Raw genomic sequence first — 11054 nt, forward strand, 5'->3', positions numbered from 1 at the left:
CCATTTGAAAGTTAAATGTCTCACTTATCGTGATGTTGTGACTTGTACGCCAGCTATGAATATGCATCATCCTAAATATGTGAGAAAACAACATATGTGGTTCACTAGAAAAGCAGAGAGGGTATGTAGTAGTGGCTGGCAGGCAGCAGTAGGGCTATGACATTGAGAGAGGTGTTGGGTTGGAGAGCAGCTGTGTTTTGGGAGGCTGAGAGGAAGCAGATGGGGTCAGATGCCTCTTGGTGACACTCAGCATGTGGATGTGGGCTTCTCATGCATATGGCACGATTGTTAAAAGGTTTCAGGCATGTTTTTGCCTTTTTGTGTGGGGTTCTATGTACGAGCGTTTGTCCCCACTGACTGCTCAGAAAAGCAGCACCTCATCCCCCTTTGTATGGGTATCATCTCGCTTTTTCACTCTCTCATCTCTTACTCTTTCTCTTTCCTTCTTCCCCTTTCTCCCCCTATCCAGAGTGTAGCCCAGGCTTCTCCCTGTTCCTGCAGGGTTGTGTGAAGCTCTGCCCCCCCGGCTTCACCTCAGGCCCCCAGCTCCTCAACCTGTCCCTGGACAACTGGGTGGACTTGTCCTCCGTCCAGGCCTGCCTGCCCTGCCATCCTGCCTGCCTCACCTGCTCCGGCCCCAGGCCCAACGACTGCCTCTCCTGCCCCCCTCACAGTCACCTGGTCCTCACCGCCTGCCTACACCAGAACCAAGTCCAGCGCAAGTCCCCAACCGGCCAAGTCCTCCAGGGAGAGGGGAGTGGACCAGGGGTGAGCCCAGTGGGGTCAGAGCAGGGGGGAGAGGGAGAGCCTCCAGGGCCTAACCTGGGCCTGTCCTCCCCTCTGGTTACCCTGCTTGCAGTGCTCAGCTGTGCCTTCATCTTGGCAGCCTTCGCTGGGGTTTTCCTCCTGCTGCAGCTGCGCTCTGGTTGCGCCCCCTGGGCCCGAAGGACCAAACTGCACTCTGTGGAAACAGGGGGAGGGGCCTCGGGGGGCATCCGTGTGGGCTTTGGCTTCGGCCTGGGGCTGGGCTGGGAAAGGCAGGGCAGGGCGTCTTATAAGGGGATCCCCACTGTGTGGAGGGACGAGGACCAGGTAACACTGGGGGGCTCTGAATCGGACAGCGAGGAGCTAGACTGCCACAGTGAGAGGACAGCCTTTATCAGGACACAGAGCTCCCTCTAGCCCCCTCTCTGACCCCTACATCTGGGGGAAACTCTCTTCAGAGGGGTTGGTCTCTCCGGCCCCTTCCTCTGCTGGAGCTTATGGGTCTGTGGTTTGGGTCTGGCTCAGGCCTCGTCCCTTGCTGAGACTGATACACAGAGATGCTGATCCAGGGATGTGATGGCAGCCCAGCAAGCACCTCCAGGTCCACTGATTCACCCTCAAGCATTAGTCAACAGAAAATGTTTTAATTCTATAAGTACCATATTTTATTGTATATTCTTTTCCTTTGCTTTTAAAGACTTAAATAAGATTATTCCCCTGGCCCAAGGGTAAAGGGAAACTACAGTTTCTGAATTGAGTTGGGGATCCATAGTTTTCGCTAATGTTTCCCATTGACCTTATTTTTGTTGCGGTATACACATGGCCCTGAGCCTCTGTCCTAATATGAGCAGGCATGGGAAGAGATCAGCATACATGCGCGTGTATGTGTGACTGTGATAGCCGCCCAACACAGTTTCTGAGTGGATGAAGAACACAGCAGGGTTTATTTAATGTACAACAGAGAGAGAAAGAGAAACTTTGGATTTGTAAATTAGATTCTCTCTGTGATAAACACCTTCTGATTAAACTTTTTCCTACTGCTTGTTCTTTGAGAGCTTCCTACTCTGCTCAATAATCAGTGGGCTGCTGCACTTCTTCAGCAGCTAATACAACCCCACTATACACTGAGTGTACAAAACATTAAGAACCCTCCCTAATATTGAGTTCTACAAGGTGTCGAAACTGTTCCACAGGGATGCTGTCCCATGTTGACTCCAATGCTTTCCACAGTTGTTTCAAGTTGGCTGGATGGCTTTTGGGTGGTGGACCATTCTTGATACACACAGAAACTGTTAAGCATGAAAAACCCAGCAGCGTTGCAGTTCTTAGCACAAACTGTTGCGCCTGGCACATACTGCCACACCCCATTCAAAGGCACTTCAATATTTTGTCTTGCCCATTCACCCTCTGAATGGCACACATACACCATCCATGTCTCAAATGTCTCAAGGTTTAAAAAAATATTTATATAACCTGTCTCCTCCCCTTCATCTACACTGATTGAAGGGGATTTAGTGGCATCAATAACGGATCATAGCTTTCACCTGGATTCACCTGGTCAGTCTATGTCATGGAAAAAGCAAGTGTAGAAACATCAGAAATCCAGCACAGACTCTTTTGGAGTAGTCTTCAGGGTTTTGATAACTATTGAGCTTTAGTTTAGAAATATTGTCCACAACAGCTTAATAGCACTGAATACCAATATAGGCAACTGTTGAAAGGCAAAAGTCCTAGTAGTGTGGTTGTTTGTTGGACATAAGCAGAAAGCCCATGCATCAATCAGCAAACACACACCCTGTAGAACAAGTGGGAGGAGGGATGGCAGATTATATTAGTAAGCCACTTGATTATATTGGCACACTGCTTTACCTATAGAGGGATTTACCAACCCTGCGGTAATGTGTGTTGCCATCTTTCTAAAAAAGCACTTAACCCAAAAAGCTATTTGACCTTCTCAACATTTCTCTATTCTCTTGCTTTTGGCAAGAAATTACATCATATTGTCTTCATTCTCCCTCTGGAGGCTGTATTGATTTTCAGGGTTTCTTTCACCGCCAAGTCTTTATCAGTGGAAAGAAGAGAATAGCGTTCTCTTGTTATTACACACTTCACACACTTTGACAAGCAAATGTATTGGCTTGCTGGTATTTTTCACCTTGGCAGACATGCATTATTAAGTTATTGGTATTATGTTGTATTTTTAAGAACATACAGTACCAGTCAAAAGTTTGGACACAACTACTCATTCCAGGGTTTGTCTTTAGTTTTACCATTTTCTATATTGTAGAATAATAGTGAAAACATCAAAACTATGAAATAACACATATGGAAACATGTAGTAACCAAAAAAGTGTTAAACAAATTTTAGATTCTTCAAAGTAGCCACCCTTTGCCTTGATGACAGCTTTGTACACTCTTGGTATTCTCTCAACCAGCTTCATGAGGTAATGTAATGCATTTGTGCCTTGTTAAAAGTTAATTTTTTGAATTTCTTTCCTTCTTAATGCATTTGAGCCAATCAGTTGTGTTGTGACAAGGTAAGGGTGGTATACAGAAGATAGCCCTATTTGGTAAAAGACCAAGTCCATATTATGGCAAGAACTGCTCAAATAAGCAAAAAGAAACGACAGTCCATCATTACTTTAAGACATGGTCAGTCAATCTGGGAAATTTCAAGAACTTTGAAAGTTTCTTCAAGTGCACTCGCAAAAAACATCAAGAGCTATGATGAAACTAGCTCTCATGAGGACTGCCACAGGAAAGGAAGACCCAGAGTTACCTCTGTAGCAGAGGATAAGTTCATTTGAGTTACCAGACTCAGAAATCGTCAATTAACTGCACATCAGAATGCACCTCACAGTTCAAGTAACAGACACATCTCAACATCCACTGTTCAGAGGAGACTGCGTAAATCAGGCCTTCGTGGTCGAATTGTGGTAAAGAAACCACTACTAAAGGACAGCAATAAGAAGAAAAGACTTGCTTGGGCCAAGAAACACGAGCAATGTACATTAGACCGGTGGAAATCTGTCCTTTGGTCTGATACGCCATCCCATCTGATTTTCGCTTAGTGGGACTATCATTTGTTTTTCAACAACAGGACAATGACCCAAAACACACCCCCAGGCTGTGTAAGGGCTGCATCAGATGACCTGGCCTCCACAATCCACCGACCTCAACCCAATTGAGATGGTTTGGGATGAGTTGGACCGCAGAGTGAAGGAAAAGCAGCCAACAAGTGCTCAGCATATGTGGGAACTCCTTCAAGACTGTTGGAAAAGCATTCCAGGTGACTACCTCATGAAGCTGGTTGAGAGAATGCAAAGCTGTCATCAAGGCAAAGTGTGGCTACTTTGAAGAATCTAAAATGTATTTGATTTCTTTAACACTTTTTTGGTAACTACATGATTCCATATGTGTTATTTCATAGTTTTGATGTCTTCACTATTATTCTACAATGTAGAAAATATTTAAAAAATAAAGAAAAACCCTTGAATGAGTAGGTGTGTCCAAACTTTTGACTGGTAATGTTCAGTTGAAGTCGGAAGTTTACATACACCTTAGCCAAATACATTTAAACTCAGTTTTTCACAACTCCTGAAATTTAATCAGAGTAAAAATTGCATGTCTTAGGCCAGTTAGGATCACCACTTTATTTTAAGAATGTGAAATGTCAGAATAATACTAGAGAGAATGATTTATTTCAGCTTTTATTTCTTTCATCACATTTCCAGTGGGTCAGAAGTTTACATACAGTCAATTAGTATTTGGTAGCATTGCCTTTAAATTGTTTAACTTCGGTCAAACGTTTCGGGTAGCCTTCCACAAGCTTCCCACAATAAGTTGGGTGAATTTTGGCCATTCCTCCTGACAGAGCTGGTGTAACTGAGCCAGGTTTGTAGGCCTCCTTGCTCGCACGTGCTTTTTCAGTTCTGCCCACAAATTTTCTATAGGATTGAGGTCAGGGCTTTGTGATGGCCACTCCAATACCTTGACTTTGTTGTCCTTAAGCCATTTTGCCACAACTTTGGAAGTATGCTTGGGGTCATTGTCCATTCGGAAGACCCATTTGCGACCAAACTTTAACTTCGTGACTGATGTCTTGAGATATTACTTCAATATATCCACATAGTTTTCCTCCCTCATGATGCTATCTATTTTGTGAAGTGCACCAGTCCCTCCTGCAGCAAAGCACCCCCACAACATGATGCTGCCACCCCCGTGATTCACGGTTGGGATGGTATTCTTTGGCTTGCAAGCCTCCCCCATTTTCCTCCAAACATAACAATGGTCATTATGGCCAAACAGTTCTATTTTTGTATCCTCAGACCAGAGGACATTTCTCCAAAAGTACGATCTTTGTCCCTATGTACAGTTGCAAACCGTAGTCTGGCTTTTTTATGGCGGTTTTGGAGCAGTGGCTTCTTCCTTGCTGAGCGGCCTTTCAGGTTATGTCGATATAGGACTCGTTTTTACTGTGGATACAGATACTTTTGTACCTGTTTCCTCCAGCATCTTCACAAGGTCCTTTGCTGTTGTTCTGGGGTTGATTTGCACTTTTCACACCAATGTACATTCATCTCGAGGAGACAGAACGTGTCTCCTTCCTGAGCGGTATGATGGCTCCGTGGTCCCATGGTGTTTATACTTGGGTACTATTGTTTGTACAAATGGACGTGGTACATTCAGGCATTTGGAAATTGCTCCCAAGGATGAACCAGACTTGCGGAGGTCTACATTTTTTTCTGAGGTCTTGGCTGATTTCTTGATTTCCCATGATGTCAAGCAATGAGGCACTGCGTTTGAAGGTAGGCCTTGAAATACATCCACAGGTACACCTCCAATTGACACAAATGATGTCAATTGGCCTATCAGAAGCTTCTAAAGCCATGACATAATTTTCTGGAATTTTCCAAGCTGTTTAAAGGCACAGTCAACTTAGTGTATGTAAACTTCTGACCCACTGGAATTGTGATACAGTGAATTATAAGTGAAATAATCTGTCTGTAAACAATTGTTGGAAAAATTACTTGTGCCATGCACAAAGTAGATAACATTACATTTACATTTAAGTCATTTAGCAGACGCTCTTATCCAGAGCGACTTACAAGTTGGTGCATTCACCTTATGATATCCAGTGGAACAACCACTTTACAATAGTGCATCTAACTCTTTTAAGGGGGGGGGGGTTAGAAGGATTACTTTATCCTATCCTAGGTATTCCTTAAAGAGGTGGGGTTTCAGGTGTTTCCGGAAGGTGGTGATTGACTCCGCTGACCTGGCGTCGTGGGGGAGTTTGTTCCACCATTGGGGTGCCAGAGCAGCGAACAGTTTTGACTGGGCTGAGCGGGAGCTGTACTTCCTCAGAGGTAGGGAGGCGAGCAGGCCAGAGGTGGATGAACGCAGTGCCCTTGTTTGGGTGTAGGGCCTGATCAGAGCCTGAAGGTACGGAGGTGCCGTTCCCCTCACAGCTCCGTAGGCAAGCACCATGGTCTTGTAGCGGATGCGAGCTTCAACTGGAAGCCAGTGGAGAGAGCGGAGGAGCGGGGTGACGTGAGAGAACTTGGGAAGGTTGAACACCAGACGGGCTGCGGCGTTCTGGATGAGTTGTAGGGGTTTAATGGCACAGGCAGGGAGCCCAGCCAACAGCGAGTTGCAGTAATCCAGACGGGAGATGACAAGTGCCTGGATTAGGACCTGRGCCGCTTCCTGTGTGCGGCAGGGTCAGATAACCTAACCGACTTGCCAAAACTATGGTTTGTTAGCAAGAAATTTGTGGAGTAGTTGAAAAACGAGTTTTAATGACTCCGACCTAAGTGTATGTAAACTTCCGACTTCAACTGTATATTCTGAACTCGTCGATTCAATCATGCCGATACAATCAAGGTCACAACATATTTTAAATAGATCATATTGGATTGTATTTTATATTATTATTTTTATTTTATATCCTTTTTTATTTGACTGATGGTTGATGTCGATATTGTGGGGATAAATGTCATGCTGAAATAAAATGACTTTGGGAGGTCATGTGAAATGAGATCTGTTGTGTTGACCCATTCACAGCAGTCAGCCAAAACTTACAGACACACTCACACAACACACTCACAGAGCTAATGCCCTGTCAGAGGCCGCCAGCAGTACACAAGCCCACTTCCTGATCTCTAGGGCTTGTTTTGGTTGTGCTGCCAAGTTAACTCTCCTCTACCTGTTTTCTCCTCCACACTACTCAGCTACAGGAAGAGCATTGCCCGATCCCCCAGAGATGCAATAACTTCCTCTAGCCCTAGATACTGCTGAAATACCAGTACATTAATATTTAACCTAGATTAATTTGAATGGGAAAAGTTGTGCATGTCAGTCAGTAGTATTTGCAGAGATCATTAAGAGGAGTTTTCCTCCAGCCTCCTGAAGAGTAGAGAGGGGAGCAGGTCTAAGATAATAGTATATCCTGAATGCGCCCCATAATTAGATATGCAGGGAGAAATTGTAGCTCATTTAGGAAACCCGTAACCTGTGCATGCCTTGCATGGCAAGTACGTGTGTGTGAGTGAATGAGTGTTGTGTTGTGTTGAATCTGCAGAGGAGATGGAGTGACTTGCCATGTACTTTCACTCACCCATGTAAGTGTGTGAGCGTGTGCTGTAGGGGTTGTTCAGTGGTCATTAAGTCTGTCCTCTGTGTCCTTGCTGCAGTGGGATGTAGGAAGAGTCTACTGTAGTATTTGTATTGTTTTTATTAAAGGATGCCCATTAGCTGCTGACAAGGCTGCAACATTAAGTCCACTATTATTCTACAATGTTGAAAATATAAAAAATAAAGAAAAACCCTTTAATGAGTAGGTGTGTCCAAACCTTTGACTGGTACAGTATACAGTCGTGGCCAAAAGTTTTGAGAATGACACATTTTAATTTTCAAAGTCTGCTGCCTCAGTTTGTATGATGGCAATTTGCAAATACTCCAGAATGTTATGAAGAGTGATCAGATGAATTGTAATTAATTGCACAGTCCCTCTTTGCCAGGCAAATGAACTGAATCCCCAAAAAACATTTCCACTGCATTTCAGCCCTGCCACAAAAGAACCAGCTGACATCATGTCAGTGATTCTCTCGTTAAGACAGGTATGAGTGTTGACGAGGACAAGGCTGGAGATCACTCTGTCATGCTGATTGAGTTCGAATAACAGACTGGAAGCTTCAAAAGGAGGGTGGTGCTTGGAATCATTGTTCTTCCTCTCAACCATGGTTACCTGCAAGGAAACACGTTCCGTCATCATTGCTTTGCACAAAAACGGCTTCACAGGCAAGGATATTGCTGCCAGTAAGATTGCACCTAAATCAACCATTTATTGGATCATCAAGAACTTCAAGGAGAGTGGTTCAAATGTTGTGAAGAAGGTTTCAGGGCGCCCAAGAAAGTCCAGCAAGCGCCAGGACCGTCTCCTAAAGTTGATTCAGCTGCGGGATCGGGGCACCACCAGTACATGTGTGAGTGCATCTGCACGCACAGTGAGGCGAAGACTTTTGGAGGATGGCCTGGTGTCAAGTGGCCTGGTGTCAAGAAGGGCAGCAAAGAAGCCACTTCTCTCCAGGAAAAACATCAGGGACAGACTGATATTCTGCAAAAGGTAGAGGGATTGGACTGCTGAGGACTGGGGTAAAGTCATTTTCTCTGATGAATCCCCTTTCCGATTGTTTGGGGCATCCGGAAAAAAGCTTGTCCGGAGAAGACAAGGTGAGCGCTACCATCAGTCCTGTGTCATGCCAACAGTAAAGCATCCTGAGACCATTCATGTGTGGGGTTGCTTCTCAGCCAAGGGAGTGGGCTCACTCACAATTTTGCCTAAGAACACAGCCATGAATAAATAATGGTACCAACACATCCTCCGAGAGCAACTTCTCGCAACCATCCAAGTACAGTTTGGTGACGAACAATTTTCCAGCATGATGGAGCACCTTGACAAAAGGCAAAAGTGATAACTAAGTGGCTCGGGGAACAAAACATAGATATTTTGGGTCCATGGCCAGGAAACTCCCCAGACCTTAATCCCATTGAGAACTTGTGGTCAATCCTCAAGAGGCGGGTGGACAAACAAAAACCCACCAATTCTGACAAACTCCAAGCATCGATTATGCAAGAATGGGCTGCCATCAGTCAGGATGTGGCCCAGAAGTTAATTGACAGCATTCCAGCGCGGATTGCAGAGGTCTTGAAAAAGAAGGGTCAACACTGCAAATATTGACTCTGCATCAACTTCATGTAATTGTCAATAAAAGCCTTTGACACTTATGAAATGCTTGTAATTATACTTCAGTATTCCATAGTAACATCTGCCAAAAATATCTAAGGACACTGAAGCAGCAAACTTTGTGGAAATTAATATTTGTGTCATTCTCAAAACTTTTGGCCACGACTGTACAATTTAAATTATTACATGACATTACATTTCATAACTTTTCACATCACATTGTGTGTTCCCTCAGGCCACTACTCTACTACCACATTATCTACAATACAAAATCCATGTGTATGCGTGTGTAGAGTGCGTGTCTTATCATGTACAAGTGTGTCTGTGGGTGGGTGTGTTTATTGTCACAGTCCCCGCTGTTCTATAAGGTGTATTTTTATCCGTTTTTAAAATCTGATTCTACTGCTTGCATCAGTTACCTGATACAGAATAGAGTTCCATGTACCCATGGCTCTATGTATTACTGTGCACATCCCATAGTCGGTTCTTGACTTGGGGATTGTGAAGAGGCCTTTGGTTGCGTGTCTTGTGGAGTATGCATGGGTGTCCGAGCTGTGTGCTAGTAGTTTAAAACAGACACCTCGGTGCATTCAGCATGTCAACACTTCTTACAAAAACAAGTAGTGATGAAGTCAATCTCTCCTCCACTTTGAGCCATGAGAGATTAACGTGCATATTATTAATGTTGGCTCTCCGTGTACATTTAAGGGCCAACTGTGCTGCCCTGTTCTGAGACAATTGTAATTTTCCGAGGTCCCTCTTTGTGGCACCTGGCTACACGACTGAACAGTAGTACAGGTGCGACAAAACTATGGCCTGTAGGAGCTGCCTTTTTCAGAGTGCTGTTAATAAGGCAGAGTAGCGCTTTATTATGGACAGACTTCTCCCCTTCTCCCATCTTAGCTACTGTTGTATCAACATGTTTTTACCATGACAGTTTACAATCCAGGGTTACCCCAAGCAGTTTAGTCACCTCAACTTGCTCAATTTCCACATTATGTATAACCAGATTTAGTTGAGGTTTAGGGTTTAGTGAATGATTTGTCCCAAATACAATGCTTTTAGCTTCTGAAATATTTAGGACTAACTTATTCCTTGCCAACCATTCTGAAACTAACTGCAGCTCATTGTTAAGTGTTGCAGTGTATTCACTCCCTGTAGTAGCTGACTTGTATAGTGTTGAGTGGCTTTACTTAAGCCAGTGGCATATCATTAGTAAAGATTTTTTAAAGTAAGGGGCATAGACAGCTACCCTGGGGAATTCCTGATTCTATCTGGATTAATGTTGGAGAGGCTTCCATTAAAGAACACCCTCCATGTTCTGTTAGACAGGTAACTCTTTATCCACAATAAAGCCATAACACATACGTTTTTCCATCCGCAGACTATGATCGATAATGTCAAAAGCCGCACTGAAGTCTAACAAAAATAGCTCCCACAATCTTTTTATCATCAATTTCTCTCAGCCAATCATCAGTAATTTGTGTAAGTGCCGTGCTTGTTGAATGTCCTTCCCTATAAGCGTAATGAAAGTCTGTTGTCAATTTGGTTACAGTAAAATAGAAATGTATCTGGTCAAACACAATTTTATCCAAAAGTTTACTAAGGGTTGGTAACGGGCTGATTTATCAGCTATTTGAGGCAGTAGTGGAGGGTTTCTGCAAGGTTTTGATCTCCTGGAGGGCCAGGCTTGCTGGATGGATTCTGGCTTTTATGCAGGTCCTTGTAGAACAGTCATGGTCTGTGGAATACTGTTCGCTATTCTTCCAGTTAGTTTATCAGTTGGCTTTTTAAGCTCTTGGTTTATTTTGAGTAGTTCTGTAACATGCCAGTCTCTGGTAGGAAATMGGATAAGAAATACTGCTGCAGCAAGAGACAGGGATGTTGTCAAAAACTTGGTAAAATCATGATAAAACGCTACCAGTCTAGTTCAAATACAAGCTACAAGATATAGAAGGAATAGTATCTTGTCTACAGGATAAGGAATAGTATGTCAAAAGGTCAGTCAAAACATCAGAAATTCAGTTAATCGCAGAGCATT

The 11054-nt window shown here is 43.9% G+C and overlaps 1 pseudogene; it reads left to right on the forward strand.

Moving 5' to 3' along the window:
• LOC111962447 (furin-like) overlaps positions 1 to 7587 on the forward strand; it is a 260162-nt pseudogene extending 252575 nt beyond the window's left edge.
• Positions 7588 to 11054: the final 3467 nt, after the last annotated feature.

Source organism: Salvelinus sp. IW2-2015, linkage group LG4q.1:29 (genome assembly GCF_002910315.2).
Source record: "Salvelinus sp. IW2-2015 linkage group LG4q.1:29, ASM291031v2, whole genome shotgun sequence".
Taxonomy (NCBI): domain Eukaryota; kingdom Metazoa; phylum Chordata; class Actinopteri; order Salmoniformes; family Salmonidae; genus Salvelinus; species Salvelinus sp. IW2-2015.